This window comes from Alligator sinensis, unplaced genomic scaffold, assembly GCF_000455745.1.
Source record: "Alligator sinensis unplaced genomic scaffold, ASM45574v1 scaffold78_1, whole genome shotgun sequence".
NCBI classification, from domain to species: Eukaryota; Metazoa; Chordata; order Crocodylia; family Alligatoridae; genus Alligator; species Alligator sinensis.
The window spans coordinates 1,488,360-1,496,327 of NW_005842171.1; the positions used below are offsets into that span (position 1 = coordinate 1,488,360).

General features: G+C 49.6%; 1 protein-coding gene across 1 annotated transcript in view; it reads left to right on the plus strand.

Moving 5' to 3' along the window:
* Positions 1 to 7,968, plus strand: part of LOC102388450 (protein shisa-5-like) — a 30,503-nt gene that overhangs the window by 10,749 nt on the left and 11,786 nt on the right. The window lies entirely within an intron of this gene.

The window sequence follows — 7,968 nt, forward strand, 5'->3', positions numbered from 1 at the left end:
GTTGTGGGGGGAGTGAGGGGCAGCAGCAGGGTGGGAGGGAGGCTGGGGATGCCTTTAATTTTACTCACAGATTTGGGGCTGCATCATGCCCCAAACCTCCCATGGCTCTGCTTCCCCTGGGGCACCATGCCCCAAACCCCCTGGCATGGCAGAGCCCAGCAGCTGCAAGCAGGCAGTGTCCACTGCTTCCAGGGCTGCAACAGGGGCGGGCAGCCACCTGCAGCTGGATGAGAACAGGCTGGGGTCAGCGGCCACTGCAGACTCAGGCCTCCAGGCTCTTCCCAGTGCTCTCCCTGTCTCCACCCCAGCCTTGGCTGAAGCAGCCCCAGGAGCAGCCAGCGTCAGCTGCCTGCACCAGGGCACAGTGCAGCCCAGTGGCTGCAGGCAGCTGGTGCTGGCAGCTCCCAGGGCCGCTGCAGCCAGGGCTGGGGTGAGTGCCACGCCCCACACCACCCTGGGGTTCTGCTTGTCCACACTCACCCCAGCCCATGCTGGAGCGGCCCTGGGAGCAGCCAACACAGGAACCTATACCTATTTCTCATATTATGAAGTAGGTTCGCTTTATGCAAATTCGTTTTATGCGGTGTTCTCCAGGAATGTGTGTACTGCATAAATCGAGGGAAACCTGTAATTCTGTGAAAGAAGGTACTAAATCCCATTGCACTGTTTTTCTGCTACAGTTCCTCTGTGACTTGCTGCAAGTCATGTGACCACTTTGGTTTTCCTCACCTTACAATAGGGTTGAAAAAACTTAACTTGTTAAAGTATGTAGTGCAGTTTGAAAGCCTCAAATAGTAGCTACCTGTATAAAAACAAAAAGTAAGTATGCATTTAAATCCTACAGTAGGTAGATTGCAAATTAAATATCTTTAATATTTAAAAACTTCCCCTTCCAGTCAGATAAAGCATGGTTAAAACATTTTATCTCTGACATTGGGTGTTTATTCTGATGACAGAATAGTCAGACACCAGTTGGCCACAAGGCAGTAAATTCTGAAATATGGTTCTTGCCTCGTTTTTTAACTGTTGTTCTGTTGGGTTTTACAAAGTTGTGTGTTTTGCTATTACTATAATACTAATACAAAACATATTTTTAACTATACAGATGTGAGAAAATGGAAACTCAGCCTTAGGTTGGCTTTGAGTCACTTTTCTGTTACACAGGAAACAATTCTTTAAAGCAGTTGTTGTCATTAGTTGTGCCAGTAATCTTGAGCGGACATAAACTTGCTACTAAGTTTGGCAAGCTGGTTAATTGAATGAACAATTGATCGCTTATTATTTGATCACAGTAAAAAATTGTCAAATATTTCAGGAAGCCGAGAATGCCTTTGTGTAGGTAGTGGCCTCCCCATTTTTTGTATCATAGTATCATCTTTTAGCACAGCATAGCACCTCTGTTTTGGGAAGGAGTGTAGGGAATGGGCAGACCAGGAAAGGCTGTGGCAAGAGAGGGCGTTCCTGCTTCCTTTAAGCATATTTGATAATCCTAATGCAGGCAGGAGCACATGCTTATGCTAAAACCACTTCCTGGTCTGGCTGTGCAGGAAGCATGTGGGGCAGTTCCACCTGGTGGTGGCAGCAACACCCAGTGGAAAATCTGTGAGGTAACCTGAGGCAGCACCAGAGTGGTTTTCAACTGGGGGAGCTGCCAAGTTAACAAGTTATGGAGGGGTGCCCTGAACCTAAAAAGGTTGAGAACCAGTGCTAGACAATAACTGTATGGAATAGTAGAGAAAATGTTAACCTGCTTTGCAGAGCAGGCCTATGAGGAAAATGTTACGTATGTTATGTAGTATAGAAGCAGGGAGAGAACAATTAATTGTAGGAGTTCTGGAACAAACAGTAATGATTATTAACAACTTTCATCCAACAATATCAGAATGCTTTACAATATGGGATTAACATCAGCCCAGTTCTAAGCATGAGAGACCTTTAAGGCAGGGAGATGGAGTTATTTGCCTGAATTAAGATAGTAGGTTGGAAGAACTAGGAATAAAACTTGGTCGACCTGATTACCATTCTGGTACCTTAATGGAGAAAAGGGGTGTACACAAAGAATTGAGTTGGATTCAAAGAAGAATGCAAGAGTTCAACAATAAATATAAAGTGTGAGTGTGAGGAAATATCAGTTACATTTCTGGTTGAAATGATGAAAATGGTCAAATTAGTACACACGTCCATTGAAACTGTATAAGAAATCTTACAAATTCTTAATATACCTTTAGAAATAGACTTCATATTTCTACAAGAGGAGTTTGTTACTGCACCTTAGATATGCTATTTAATTTACATTTTGCAGAGTGGGACATATAGGAGTAATCCATATGCAGAAGATAGTTACATCACATGCTTTCAGAGTTTCAGAAGTAATTTCTTTCCTAGAAAGTCTAACTAAAGCACCTTGTTATGGCATGCGCAGAATTAATATTCATCCAGGCACCTTTGTATTTTTTGGTTAGAAGGGGATAAAAATAAGTATAAATCACAGAAATGTTAGAAAAACATGAACATACCAGTACCATAAGAAAACATGTTTATACCATGAGGTTAGAACAGGCTTGTCCAACATGTGGCCCGCGGGCTGCCATGCCGTTTTATCTGGCCCGAGCACGAAGCCGCAGCAGCACCACAGAGCGGGGAGCCACGGCGGTGTGGAGCTGCCGCGGCGGTGGTGCAGAGCTGAGGTGGTGGCACGGGCAGGGAGCGTGGAGGGAGCATGGCGAGGCAGGCAGGGAGCGCTTCTGAGCAGCAGCGGTGGCGGCAGAGGCGCAGCGGCGAAGGAGGCAGAAAGCGTGGAGGGAGCGCAGCGAGGTGGGCAGGGAGCACTGCGAAGCACAGAGCCGCGGTGGTGAAGCAGGCAGAGAGCACGGAGGGAGCACGGCGAGGTGGGCAAGGCGGGCAGGGAGCGCTGCGGAGCCGTGGTGAGGCAGGCAGGGCCAGCCCGCGGGCCCCAGCCAGCAGCGAGGGGAGGTGAGCTGCTTACCCCTGCGGGGCCCGGGGGAGTGGCCCCACGTGGGAGGGCAAGCAGCGGCCACTGGCAGTGCCAGCCTGCGCCTGCCTTCTCACCCCCCCCCTTCAAGCCAGCCCCACTGCCATGCCCTGCCCTGCCCCACAGCAAGGCGGCTCCTGCTCCACCGGTCAGTCTTCCCACCGGCTCTCTGGGCCCAGCCACCCACACGCAAGCCCTCGAGGGGGCCGCTTCTCATGTGCTGCTGGGGAGGAGAGGAGCCCGGCTGGTGCAGACCTGGCCAGCGTCCTCCCGTCCCCAGCAGCACATGGGAAGCCGGCTTCAGTTGCATGCTGCTTTTCCTGGCCGGTGCCAACCCGGTTCTGCCCAGGTGAGTCCTGTAGCACCGTGTCAACCCAGGCATGGCACCGGCAGGCTGGGCAGGCCCCAGGTTAACCCCAGCCTGGCCCCGCAGCTTTTCCAGCACCAGGTCAACCTGGTTGTAGCCAAGCAGCTCCTGCAGCACCATGTCAACCCGGGGCATGCATGCCATGTCAACCAGCACCATGTCAACCCCTGCAACTTCATTGGTGTCAAAGGTCACGTGACATCACTTCCTGATATGATACCACTTCCTGTGATGTCTTTGAATATGGCTCGCTGGCCCACTGGGTGATAAAAAGTTCATGATCTGGCCCCACATTCAAAAAGGTTGGACACCTCTGGGTTAGAACATAACTGTTGCTGCTTACTAGCTAATGTCTGTATCTGGTGTTTTGGAACTTTATTTTTAGTGTTCCAGATGTGTTTTTTGTGTCTGGTGTAGGTCTACTAAAGATTTGGTATTGCAGAGGAAACTGATCCTGGAAAGCACAGCTTATTAAAGACAACATTTAACAGATACACAAAATGTTGGCCGAATGGTCAGGCAAATAGAACTTTCTAAACTCACCAATCAAGATAGGAAGGAAGTTAATTTTGTTTTTCCAAATGCAAAGCAAATCAGCTTTTTGTAAAAATAGATACCCCATAATAGAAAAATTACCACTCACATACCACATGTACCTTTGTCCAAAAAATTAGCTGTCGGCACACAGCCAAGAATGCAGCCCGGCAGCTTGGAGAGCAGCCTCCTGCCACTAAGTCTGTGTGGGGGGAAGTAGTGTGTGTGTGTGTGTGTGTGTGTGTGTGTGTGTGTGTGTGTGTGTGTGTGCGCGGGCGGGATACAGTGTGAGGTGAGGGAGGGAGTGGGGCTGGGGCAGGCACTGCCCAGGTGGAGTGGGGCATGGGACGGAGCCATAAGTGGCTCATCCAGAGGGTGCAGGGGGGTGGGAAGGGGGCAGCTCCCCACTGCTGTGTGCACCCCAAGGGAGGCACAGGGGGCATATGCCCCCAGGATTTGTGCATGGGGCGAGGGCAGGCTACTCTCTGTGGGCTCAGGGCCAGGGGCTGCACTAGCCTCTTCCCGATGGGAGGGCTGGGCTGCACTTGGGGCAGGCAGCGGCAGCGCTGGGAGGGAGGACTACAAGGTGGCTACAGCAAATTTTGGGGTGGCTGTAGCCCATCCCATAGGCCCCCCTCCCAGGGCCACCGCTGCCTCAAGTCCACAGCGGGTAGCCCACCCTCGCCCCACACATGAATCTAGGGGGCACATGCCCTCTGTGTTTCCCCTGGGAGTGCACGGAGTGGTGGGGAACTGCCACCCTTCCCAACCCCCTCACTCCCTGGATGAGCCGCCCACAGCTCCATCCCATGTCCCAACCTGGCTGGGCAGCACCTGCCCTTACCCCAGCCCCAATCCGTTCTTCACAATGTGGGCCTCAATCTGCCATGCCCCTTCCCCCTCAAAGACTTACCAGCTGGACAGTGCTCCCCAAGCTGCGGTGCTGCATATCACCAATCAGATCAGTATCGGCCGATATGGCTGGTTAATAATCAGTTGTTGGTGTTCACCAAAGAAGTCTTTATCAGTGCACCCCTAGTTTTCTGACTTGGTAATATTTCTGGTACCTTGGTGCCTATTGAAGGGATGCAGCTATAGTGCTTAAAACCTATCTATATTATACCCGAATGCAACACAGAGTTCCAACTGCCATAACAACCACAGCAGAAGCGTTCATGTTACGGTGCTGTTAGTTCCTAACAAATCTACAAATTCTGCTAAATACCTGTCATCAACAATCTCAGACAGGACATGAAAAAAAGAAAAACAGAGGAGCAATGGCAGTAGACATCCAGTATGAAATGTTATATTCAATGTATTGGTAATTCAGTATACAGTAAATAATTATTATTATTAGGCAATAAGTATGGAATCCCAGTGGAAAATCATTTTTATGTTTGTGAAGCAAATAGGATGTCTAGATTTTCTTTAAGATACTGGTGTGAAAACTGAAAAAAATTTTGGCCTGAATGGAAGAAGTGCTCCATTAGATTCCAAATCACGGCAAAGAAAAACATGTTGGTTAAATACATACATTTAATTTATAATTAAAGCATAAAATAGTCGTGTATGAACAAGCCAAACACTGAGATCTATTTATCAATAAGGAAGAGGACCTAAAATCTGTTAGAAGTTGACATTTCAGAAGATATACAGGAAAAGACATCACAGTCTGAAAAAACCTTCAGAAAATGGGAGACTACCTCTGACTATCTGAAAAGTTTAGTATAGTCTCCATGATTAGTGCTGATTACAAAAAATAGTTTAGTGCAGTTCTTGGTTTCTCCACACTTGCTAAAATAGCCAACCAAGTCCTGTTCATAGGGAGTGTTCCTGTCAATTAGTAAATACATTAAGATCAATTCTTTTAACAGAATCTACCAACAAACCATTACCTATATAAATATTCTGGATGTTATCAAGCTGGAAAAAGGGCACATCCTTCAAACCTTGTAAAACACAGATTCTGAGATCATTGTCTCCTATCAGGAAGAGTTGAGCTACAGAATAGGGGTTTGTCTGCAACGTAGCTGGATTCTCACTGATTCAGGTGTAACAAGATTTGAGAGGGGTAATCAAAATTTTATTAAGAAGAAAAATAATCTTGCTCTTCTGTAAATCTGAGAATCATCATCCAGAAATGCAAGTTTAATTTCAGGCATAATTACCCTCTGTCAGACCAGCCAATAGATACTTTTACATGTAACTATTTAAATTAACATTTTAATGCTCCTGCACATTTAATCACTGACCTTTGAGTAGCTGTTCTTGTACAGTGAAACTTATACAGCACCCTCATTTCATACCTTGCCATACATGGCCATTTTATGCTTTAATTTTAAATTCAATTGTAGGGTTGTTGGTTGTAACCATGCTGGTCTAAGGACATAGGAAGACAAATTAAATGTACTCATTTAACCAATATGCTAGTCTGTAGAACCTGTCCACTGAACAGCTGTTTTCCCCGGCTGAGTCCAGCTCTGGAGCTCCCCCCACCTGTCCACTGGGGACAGCTGCAGCAGGAGGGGATGTGCCACTGAACACAGAGAGGAAGGTACTGGCTGCCAGGTACTAAAAGTCCCCAAGCAGTTAAGAATTCCCTCTTCCCTTCTTCTCTGTGTTCAGTGGTACATCCTCGCCTGCTGCTGCTATCTCCAGTACACAGGCAGGGGGAGTTCCAGAGCTGGGTCCCTGACTGCTGCCCCAGTAGTGTAGTCTGCCCATTCCAGTGGGGCTAAGGAGGCTGAGTGAGGGGTGCAGCCTCCTGTAGGACTGCTCAGTGCTCCTGCACTCTCATTTACACAACCTTGAATCTGCCTATGTTCGCAGACGGGGCTGTATTAAGTATGGTCTAAACAGGGACTACAGATTTTTATCCCATTACCTGAATTATCTTTTGTGACCCCTTTATCTCTGTGGGTTTATCATTTATTTGCCTCTGTCAGTACTGCCTGCTCCCTCCCTCCTTCCCTCTGTCTTCCCTGTCTTTTGTATTTAAATCACTCTCCTTATTTGATAGCTTGTTCTCTGCATATCCTTCCATAGCATCTGATGAAGGCAACTCTTACTCATTAAAGCTTATCCATCTCTGATTCAGCTAGTTACAAGCAGGGATCCAGGTTTTCTATTTCCTACAGAAAAATGGAGTAAACCGTGGATTTTACCTTTTACCAGAGGCAAACACAGATTTCTCGTTTTACAAGAGAAACCTGCGGATTTTGCCATTTTGCAATGAGCTCCGTGTAGGCTGGCAGAGTTCCAGCCTGCAGGGAGCTGGAAGGGAGCGGGAGGAAGGTGGAGAGACGGCGTCACCATATGCACAGACATGCACATGGCCCCAGGCAGCTTGCAGAGCAACTTCAGCAGGGAAGGGCGGGGGAGAGGGATCTGGGCAGTTTTGGGGCCGTGGGTGGCTCATCTGGGGGAGGGCCAGCTCCCTGCTGCCGCGCGCACTCTTAGGGGGCAGGGGGACCTATGCCCCCCTGATCTGTACCCGGGGCAGGCACAGGCTGCGGGCTTGGACTTCTGCCCTGCTTCTTTCCTCCAGGGTCTCTGGAGCCTGGCGGGCATGACCTGGGGCAGCTGGGGACAGTGGGGCCACACGGGGATCTCCTCGCTACTGCTTACCCCCCAAACCCTGCTGCCCTGGTGATGCGCCTCCAGTGCCTGCTGCTGCTTTGAGGGGTGCAGCCCCGCACTGCTGCCCTCACTGCGGCCCTGTGTGCAGGAGGCGCATCGCCAGGGCAGAGGGGACAATGGGGGTGGGGAGCAAGCAGTGGTGAGGAGATGCCCACATGGTTCCACTGCTGCCTGCCGTGCCAGGTTGCACTCGCCGGGCTCCGGAGGCCCCGGAGGAGGGAAGCAGGGTGGCAGGGAACAGCGGAACCATGTGGACAAGCTGCCAGCTGCTGTTCCCTGCCACAGAAGGCAGCAGTGGAGCCACGTGAGGATCTCCTCGCTGCTGCTCACCCCCTGCCCCACTCCAGCAATGCACCTCCTGTGCGCGGGGCTGCAGTGAGGGCAGCGGCACAGGGCTGCGCCCCCTCAAACGCAGCAGCAGGCGATGGACGTGTGT